This window comes from Dreissena polymorpha, chromosome 1 (assembly GCF_020536995.1).
Source record: "Dreissena polymorpha isolate Duluth1 chromosome 1, UMN_Dpol_1.0, whole genome shotgun sequence".
NCBI classification, from domain to species: domain Eukaryota; kingdom Metazoa; phylum Mollusca; class Bivalvia; order Myida; family Dreissenidae; genus Dreissena; species Dreissena polymorpha.
Window position 1 is genome coordinate 133815998 of NC_068355.1, and position 10712 is coordinate 133826709.

A 10712-nucleotide genomic window follows, 5' to 3' on the forward strand; every position below is an offset into this window, starting at 1 on the left:
CCGCCGCCCGCCCGCCAAGGGGTTTCACATAATACGTCCCGTATTTTATACGGGCGTATAAAAATTATTTGTTTGCATGTTTGTTTCCCCAGGAAAATTTGGGTGGGTAGGTAGGTAGGTTTGTTTTTTTTCTGACATTGAACTCTGACATTTAGCAAAGGCAATTATCAAATAAAGTCACGTCATTTCATTTCGTTCCTTCGTCAAAAATTATGGTTGCTTTGGCAACAAATAGACTAGAAATACTGCTGAAATGGTGGTTTTCTGGATCCTGCAATAACTTTAAAAGTTCTTAATATTTTTTAATGAAACTTGAAACATGGATAGATGGCAATATGGACATTATGCACGTTATTTCATTTTATTCCTGCGTCAAAAATTCTGGTTGCTTTGGCAACAAATATATATAAAAAAATATCTGAAAATGGTGGAATTTCTGACAATGGTGGAGCCGGTAGGGGACTTGACAATAGTCTTGTTTATCTTGTTTTATTATAATCTGTAGCGACATATCAAACAAAAACTATAGTAAATGTACACCTAGTTGGAAATCAATTTTAGTAACAATGGAATCGTCTAATTCATTGATTATGTAATATACTTGCTTATATCTATCTTGATATCTTATACTGCTTTCAGTTTTAAATAAGCAATATTCTTGACATTTGAGATCAGCATTGACTTTGATTTCATAACAAATGGAAGCAGTGATCTACAGATATCTTAAAATATACTGCCCTAGAATACTTAATGTATAATTCTTCACACCTCTCATAACCACATGCCGCAATGACCTGTAGAAGCGATGTTGACCAAATTGGGTAGGTGGACCCCGTCGGCTGCAAATATCTGTGTCTGGAAATCGAAGATACGTCTGTGACTCCTGAATGTAATAGATGGATGAGATTTCAATCATGTCTTTTTAATTGAATTTGTGTAAGGTCGTTTTGCCTCGTATTCCTCTACGCTAAAGTTTCGAGGCTTCGCAAGTGTGAACAATTCACATAGAATAACCTGCTGTACACTATAGTCCTTCAAAAGCAGGATGCCAATCTCCTCTAATGTACTCGCCACGGTTTATGGCACTATCCCTGAGTTTATGCCTATCCCACAGTCTATGTCATTCACACCGAGCTGAAGTACAACAACTTGTGGCTTGTGTATTCTAAGAAAATTGTTAAATCGTTTCTTAAACTTGTCAGTGCTTATATGTCTCTGGTTATTTTCCCAAACGCACAGCCTACCCAGGCCCATATGAATCACCTCGTATTCCCTCAGGTCGTAGTTGGCAGGCAGGGAATGATGCAGAATGCTCTCATGTATTCTACGGATAAAACTATGCCCCAAAATTGCTACAGAAATTCTTTGTTTTCTTCCCTCCATTTTCAAACAAAGGACACTTTTGGTTTCTTTTTATGTGGGGACATATTGGTTTTGCCCTGTCTGTTGGTTTGTTTGTTTGTGTGTTTGTTTGATTGCTTCATCTTTAACATTTGCGATAACTTTTGCAATATTGAAGATAACAACTTGATATTTGTCATGCATGTGTATCTCATGGAGCTGCACATTTTGAGTGGTGAAAGGTCAAGGTCATCCTTCAAGGTCAAAGGTCAAATATATAGCTTCAAAGCGGTGCAAAAGGAGACATAGTGTTTCTGACAGGCACATATCTTGTTGGTAATTTCTTTCTTTTGGGTTTCCTTTCTTTTCTGATTTTTTTCAATAAGTCCAAGTTTAGCAGACTCAGCCTTTTGCTTTTGATTTTTTGCTTTTGTTCAGTTTTTGCTGTTTTTCTTCATCTACCTTAAAGTGATATTATGGGCATCTAGCAGTTAATAGATGTCTATCGCAACCGTTGTTTATTTTTGGTGTTTTTACTTATATATTCACTTATATTTGTTAATGCAGCATCAACATACTAAAACAATATCCCGGAAAGAAAGAAAAAATACATTTGAATATCAACCATACTTTCGTTTTGACAACTGACGACAGAAGTAATTTGATTTACGATGTGAACCTAAATTACGTTTTAGTGCAGATTCGTTCATAAGACACAAAGACAGTTTTTTGTATTACGGATTATTTCGGCTTACAGGACTCACCAGTCATGTAAAATATCGAATATAATATATATTTTTTATAAACAACTGGAAGAAAGATGAGTTGCAGATATTGTTTACTAACAATATTTTAACTAACTCTTTTGACCTGTTCTTTTTTCTTTTCAGCACAATTCAACAGTGAAAAATGCCCATAATATCACTTTAAACTTATGCAGTGTTCTTTTTCATATGAAAATCAATGTATTCAATTGATTAGAAAAAAAATAATTATGAACTAAAGGTCATGCAGGGGCCTGTTTCACAAAACTTACCATTATGTAAGAAATACTTTTAAATATATAGTTGACATCAGTCCAGTTATCATAGTAGTTATGCAATAGAATCTTAAAATGGATCTATTTAATAAAGATTCTAAAGCAGTTCAACAGTTCAATAACTTGAAATGAGAAAACATGATGATAAATACACAGACTAAAATGGTACACGCCTGATTCAAACACTACATTGGCAGGGTAAATGATACTGTCCATACATGCCATATGTCCCGGATTGTCCGGGACAGTCCCGGAAATGAAGAACTTGTCCCGCTGTCCCGGAAATCTGTCAAATGTCCCGGAATTGACAAAATCCATATATACATGTACCTTATCTTAGGCTTAACTGCACCTCGAATCTGTGTATATCTGCAGCGTCTCCATGACAATGCCTACCCGAATAGGCAGACTACGCTACGTGTCAAAATCGATCAATTAACAGGGGTCCTGTTATCATATCGATTGTCTCACGTTCGCGGTCAAACCGAAAAGGCGGCATTGTTTAATGTGGTTGTTAATTGACTTTAATCTACTACGTCATTATTTCCCGCTGCGTAAGGGCAAAGGATAGTTGTTCACACATCTGAAGTCCAACATCGCTGAGTGAAAAATTAAAAGCAGTTTATGTTCGCACGTTTCTAATGTGTGACTGTCCGGATTTTAAGTTGACGATCTACCGGTACTGTTTTGTTGTATTTGTTTTATTGTGATTGGTTGTATGTATTGTGCATTGATTTGATTTGACGATCTACCGGTACTGTATTGTTGTATTTTTTATTACATAAATGTTATTAATGAATAGATTACTAAAGGCGTATCAACAACTACGCGTTACACACCGGTCTTAATAACAATAACGCAGTGACGTCACCATCTTTGTTTAGAACGCTTACACTGAAAACACGTGGCTTGTATCTAGTAACGGAAGTAGTAATGTTTAATTTGACGTTAATAGATCAAGTGTATTTCGGATAGGCTTTCGAACTTTTGCAATAAACGATGCGAAACAAAAAAAAACGTACCAAAAATGCATATGTCTATAAATATCGCTACATTTTATACATGTCCCGGAAAATCGGCAAAAGTCCCGGACAATTTAACTCAATGTCCCGGAATTGGTCTGAAAAATTATGGCATGTATGATACTGTCCCTATATTTAGCTGTCTACATGCCTCTCCTAAGACGAGAGTGGTGCCACAGCGTTTTTGGTCTAATTCAGGCACCAACTCTTCTTTCCGTCTGACCTTTAACACCCCATCATCTTTATACCGTGTGCAACACCAAAAGTCTGTAAAACAACAAGAAATTGCATTAATTTGCATTAATTTTAGGACTTTTAATGTCTGATATTGGGAAAAAGTTTCCAGGCCTTTTTTGCTTTACTTTGGGAAAACGCCACACTGGCATTTTGGGAATTTCATGTTGTGAAAATTCTTATTTTGGGGAAAAAAATAATTGCAAAAATGGCTCAATTGGAAAAAAAAACACATCTAAAAAATGTGTTTCTTTATAAAATTGTACCTGTATTTCAAAGAAGCTGTTGACTTGTGGAATTTCTGACAATGGTGGACCTGGAAGGGGACTATATTGCTTGGCAATAGTCTTGTATAGATCTACTATAATATTAAAATATTACAAAAATATTTTATAAATTGCTATTTGTGACATTTGACGATTTGTACATTACCATACCTTTGTGAATATAATAATTAAAATTATTTTATTTTATTTGGCATGCAGAGCAATATACAACTTGAGTACCATGTGTACTTCCAAAAGATCTAAATTCTTAAAGACCATTTACTCAATTGCTTATTGAATCAGTGACTAAACTAAATCAATATAGAATCATTGTTTATCAAGCTAGAAAACATTTAAACAATGCATTACTCTAAGGTTTTGTGAATTTGGTTGTTTGGAAAGCAGTTCCAATGTTTTGCAATCCGAGCCAGTGTGTTAACATACCGGTATTTAAAATTAAGTGTGCGTTTTTTAATAACAGCATGATAATAATAAAGAGAAAAAAAAAGGAAAACATTGTCATCCAAAAGATTTAATCATTCAAAATGACACTAGAGTAGAAAGAGCTTTTGTAAATCAATTTTAAAGTGAAAAGAAAGACTTATGAATATTAGAATGCAGTCCTTCATGACTGTCTAGTACATCCACGAATTTCGGAATGCTAATGTTTAACTTCGACACAACTCTCTTTGTCGAATTCATCATTCCAAAATGGCGGCAACATTTATCAATACGTCATTGCCTGTATCAGCCAATGGGAATTGCAAATCAGAGCACATGATCAACTAACTGACTGGTGTACGAAAATATTGATATTTGCTGAGCGAGTCATAATAAAAATTGAATAACCAATCTTACGGTGCACAAGTAAAAAATACAACGAAAATTAACCCCATGTAAATAAAATTCGTAACAAAAACAATGTAATAACACACTGTTCAATAAGGTTTATAAGCGGTCGAAAAAAAAGAAACTTTTGTAGATAAACTCGCATCAGTCTGAAAAAAGATTGCAACAGTGAACTGCTTTATTAGACGTGGCTTTCATTGTGAGGATTGCTCTGGGGTTCATATGGGCATCGAATTGCACTGTTTACTTAGTCAGTATATTTTGATCACCAATTAAAGTAACAAATTTACCTGCATCTAATAACATATCCTCATTTGTGGTCTCCTCTGTTGCAGCTGCTGGTGACACACTAGTTGTAGCAGGCGTATTCCATGTTTTAATGTTATTTATGATGACTTTCACATTCCCAACAAACACACACTTTCGTATACTGCATGAAAACCGTTTAAAAAAAATATTGCACTTCTGCTGACTAGTACTTTATGCTCTTATAAAGTGTCTTAAGTAGAAAATAGTCAAACACAGCTTCAACAACTGAAAGGACATCTTTCTACACCCAGTCCAGTTGAAACCTCTAGCCAACTGGTTTTCAAGGACCCCTGCCATTAGACGCTTTGTCATGAGTTTTACAGAGGACCCACCAACATTGGATAACTAGTTCACCTGCGAGGAAAAAATATTCAGAAAAAAAAAGGGCAAAAGCTTTGACAACTTTGAGATTGCGGTATAAATACACATAATTCTACAGAGAATTTCAACACACCAGTCTGACAGTACATACCCATATTGTGGCTCTATTACAAAGCCTCTGCTCAACATCAACCACCTCCATTTGTTTCACCAGAAGGTCAATTCCCTCTGGAAGTTCCTGACCCCCACAGGTCCATGCATGCATTGTATTAAGGTAGCCATGGCAGCATGGTCTTGATTTCCCGCTAGTCTTGTTTAATCTCCTCTAAGGATCGAACATCATCCACATCCACCATTTGTTTCACTGGAAGGTTAATTCCTTCTGGAAGTTCCTGGACCCCACAGGTGCATGCTTTGTATCAAGGTAGCCAACATTGTCTTGATCTCCTGCTGGTCTTGTTGTCCCCTACCCGTGAAACCCGAGGGGACTTATGGTTTGCGCTCTGTCTGTCCGTCTGTCTGTCAGTCCGTCACACTTTTCTGGATCCTGTCATAACTTTAAAAGTTCTCAATATTTTTTCATAAAACTTGAAACATGGACTGATGGCAATATGGAGATATGCACGTCAATTAATTTTGTTCCTAAGTCAATAATTCTGGTTGCTATGCAGCGTTATAGATAATTTTTGACCCATGGGGGTATATACCCCCACTTTTCAAAGCATGGGGGTAGATGGTCACATTTTTCCTTGCTTGAAGGGTTTTTTGCTTAAAGTAAAACAAGAATATAGCCGGGGTATAGACACACTACTTTAATCATGTTAAACACAATAAACCATTAACAATGTGTATTCCTTCATAGTAGTAGGTTTCTTAAAGATTTTTTTGTTTTTTAACTGTCCTTGCTTTAAAGGCTTCCATGAGCCTTTTCCTCCTTTGTTTTTTTCCTCCTAAGCCACTAGGTCTGAACACACTTAACTTTCAACAGTTCTTTTATTAGCATTTAATTGTGTCCTTTTTTATTTGAAAACAGAGGAAATTAAATAATTCAGTATTGGCAGTACAATGTTTTTACTCGATACAACTTTTGCCGTATAAAAAGAATCAATTTTACTTTGAAAAGTTTTTTGACCTCTTCATGTGAATAAACACATAAGTGCTTGACTGTTAAAAAAACAATACTAAATTTACCATGCGTCTAGATGATACAGAAAATTCATACCAACTGGCTAACTATATTTACAATCCAGCGCAAAAATTAGCTCTAATTTTTACGATAACCAGTCTCATATTTTGGCGAAAGACAATCGGCTGTTTATATTTTTTGTTTACGTTGTACGCAGAGAATTTACATCATTTGCATAGGTCCAGATCGGCTTGCTTAAATGTACGCACGGAAATGATTAATTTAGCGTATCTTGATATTTCTAATGCGTATATTACGCTGATACGCAGCTTATCTATAACGCTGGCTATGGCAACAAATACTGACAATGGTGGAGTTTAACCAGTAGAGGACCATTTTGCTTGGCAATCTCTTTATCTCCTCTAAGGAGGGCAGGATAGATATATCCCTCCCTAAAAATGATGCGTTAAAAGTGTTGCATATAACTTACTTTTTTAATCAGGATGTCATGGTTAATCCAAATTAGTACCATTTTGTTATATATTACAAATGAACACCTTAAATGTATTTAACAAAATTAAGTTTAATAAGTGTAATAATCTAAAATTATTTGTCCTCTTATTGTACATAGAAACTATTGCTTACCACTGATGCGTTGAATCATAGTATTTAAAATGGAAATGCAAAATGTTTTGTTAAGACATAACAATCTAGTTCAAAAATACTTCCCTTGGTTAAGGTAAAAGGGCAATGTCAAAATAATAAAATAGAACAAATAGCATGAAAAAAATAAATAAATAAATAATGTGAGTAGGCTGTTGAGGGCTGGGTCTGGGCATCACAAGTGTAGAATCTTGACCTGGCCGTTTACTGCCTTGCTTCATCGATGACAACCTGGATTCTGCCCCCAGCAACATGGGGGAATCCCACCTTCTTACTGCTGGTAAGCAGATTTTTGGGACAGGAGTTGGCATCATACTGCTTTTTATTTCAATCTTTTGAAAAATATTCTTGCCCCATTTATTCACCTGTATGATAGTCTCCTCTTCCTCGTCAGCCTCAGTTGCTACGACCTCACTTGGTGTGTCTGTCACAGTCTCAGCTGCTGCCTGAAATATATAACAATACAGTTAAATATAACAATACCTGACACTGAAACAAGCCTAAAACATACATAAATATTGATAAATGAGTGCTGATAGAAAATAAAGATGTGTGACTTGGTAAGAAATTATATAGGCAAGACAGACAGACAGATAGACCGACAGGCAGACAAGACAGGTGATCCCTTTTAATTTTTGTTATCAGGGTTTGATACAATATATCTTGAAACAAGACACCTCACAGTGACCCCCTTTGCTGGGAGGACCCAGAGGAGTGCCAGTCTACTCGCTCTTGCATCTTTTATGCGATGGGTAGTAAGTTGGGGGAGGGGGAGGTTGCGATTCCAAGCAGCACCAATCATGAACATAAACTGCTTGTCAGCAAGTACTGGATAGCTCTCATTGATGAGGTTGACGAGCTCCTCCTCTTCCCATTCGATGCGGAGGGAGACAGACCGGTTATCAGGTCGACCTACACGAAACCAAAGACAATACATTAAAAACATTTATGGCTCCAAGCAAAGTAAATAAAAAGCAGCAAGCAATATATACCGGTATTAGATAGATTCACAACTTTATAAATTACACCCCAAGGACCCTAATTCAACTAGTAGTCTTTAGCTACTTGTATCTATAACCCATCCCTGCGGAAATCTTTGTTTCACCTCTCTCTACTAATCTGAGATTTTTATGGAAATCGGGAACCAATTTTATCTTACCGCCAAGACTTCCTCATCCATTTCAACCAAAGTCAAAAGCTCTATTAATCTTAGCACAGGTGCCTTTTTTCATGGGCATGTAACATCTAAGGAAACAAACAATTTCTAACTAATGTGTTATTACATATCTTCAGGTTCTTCGAGATCATGAGTGTAAGCACTTGTATTTGTTGAAAACTGAATACCGCTTATGCCGGTTCAAGGGGACATGAGTAGTGTTGCAATTTTCACTACTACTCATGAACAGACTCAATAAAAGCGAGTCTGCAGTTTTCTTTCAGAGGATCAAACCTATTCAGAATACGTTTATGTCCTAAGGTTTATCTGTGATGTGATTAAACGATTATCATACCTAGACCTTTGGCTGTCAGTTCAGGAAACACGACCCGATTCGTTGCAGTGAAAGTTGGCTATTATCAGCGCATATAATAGTGGACTTTTTTTGCCACATTAACACCTGAATGTTCTTTTGTCAGCTGCGTCCGTCTGTACAAAGGTACAGATGCAATTATAATTGTCTATTTTTTTTATTGTTGAATGAATGCTTTTTTAAATACACAAACAACCTTTTAACGTTGCAATTTATTATTTCATACTTTGGACATTGCATTTATAGAAATGAATGTCAGAGCTGAACGTCGATGCCTTCCGCTTTCTAGGCCGATAACTGGAACGCCCTTTTGACTAATATCGAGGGTGTTTATTGCCCGTTCCTGGCTTCTTGCGCTTAGACGATTCTTTATCAGAACCACACTCACCTTCGCATGGGGTTGTTGTTGGGGCCAATGTTGTCGTTGGTGAACAATCGCATGGGGTTGTTGTTGTATTATGTCACGGGGTCACTTAGTGCGTTTTAAGCATTGAGCATGGTGTCCGCTGTTTTTATGCCCCAGAAGGAGGGCATATAGTGATCGGACTGTCTGTCCGTCTTTTGGAAAAAGCTCATTACTTCTATCAAGCGTTTATAGGGGGCATAAGTCATCCTATGGTGACAGCTCTTGTGTAACACTGAATGAACAAAACACAAGCATAAATAATTCATTATAAACTAGAGCATGCACTTCACAATATCAGTTGTGTAAACAGCACATTAACTTTGCAGTCTTAATTGGCTTCCACGCTCTGCTTTCTGAAGAGTCACTTGAATGGCTATTCCTTTTCTTGCTAACTTTGTTCACAACACGTTTCTTTAACAAAACAAGACTAGAGGTTTTTTTTATAGCTTTTTCTTGTTTTAATTGTTGAATGGATTGGTCAAGTTTTTCTTGTCTTCTTTTTTCAGCAAGAGCTTTTTTATGTCCCCCACTATAGTAGTGGGGGACATATTGTTTTTGCCCTGTCTGTTGGTCTGTCTGTTGGTCTGTCTGTTTGCGCCAACTTTAACATTTTGCAATAACTTTTGCTATACTGAAGATAGCAACTTCATATTTGGCATGCATGGGTATCTCATGAAGCTGCACATTTTGAGTGGTGAAAGGTCAAGGTCAAGGTCATCCTTCAAGGTCAGAGGTCAAATATATGTGGCCAAAATCGCTCATTTTATAAATACTTTTGCAATATTGAAGATAGCAACTTGATATTTGGCATGCATGTGTATCTCATGGAGCTGCACATTTTGAGTGGTGAAAGGTCAAGGTCAAGGTCATCCTCAAGGTCAGAGGTCAATTATATGTGGCCAAAATCGCTCATTTTATAAATACTTTTGCAATATTGAAGATAGCAACTTGATATTTGGCATGCATGTGCATCTCATGGAGCTGCACATTTTGAGTGGTGAAAGGTCAAGGTCATCCTTCAAGGTCAGAGGTCAAATATATGTGGCCCAAATCGCTTATTTTATGAATACTTTTGCAATATTGAAGATAGCAACTTGATATTTGGCATGTATGTGTATCTCATGGAGCTGCACATTTTGAGAGGTGAAAGGTCAAGGTCAAGGTCATCCTTTACAAGGTCAAGGTCATCCTACAATGTCAAACATCATATAGGGGGACATTGTGTTTCACAAACACATCTTGTTTGGCCTGAAGATGATTTTGGTAAGTACCATAGGCATTTATCACTGATTGTTTCACGGCTGGTGTGATTTCCATGTTGTGTGTTTTCATTCCCTTTTGCTTTAGTGCAGTTTTTAGCTCGACTATTATATATGAAATATATATAGTGGAGCTATCCTACTCACCCTGGCATCGGCATCTGCGTAAGCGTTAGCGTGCAAAAGTTTTCTTACTACCCCAATTATTTTTATTGTCCCTTGACATATTCCTTTCATATTTTGCATACTTGTTGACCAACATGACCCCAACCTATAAACAAGAGCAGACAACTCTATCAAGCATTTTGTCAAAATTATGGCCCCTTTTCCACTTAGAATATGCAGCAA

At 36.6% G+C, this 10712-nt stretch overlaps 1 long non-coding RNA gene across 1 annotated transcript; it reads left to right on the plus strand.

Annotated features, from left to right (window-relative positions):
• The first annotated feature begins 1530 nt into the window (after positions 1-1530).
• On the plus strand, positions 1531-10345 carry LOC127850847 (uncharacterized). Its single transcript, XR_008035483.1, has 3 exons — positions 1531-1583; positions 9807-9958; positions 10110-10345. It is a non-coding gene; the product is annotated as an uncharacterized LOC127850847 (long non-coding RNA).
• The last annotated feature ends 367 nt before the right edge of the window (positions 10346-10712 follow it).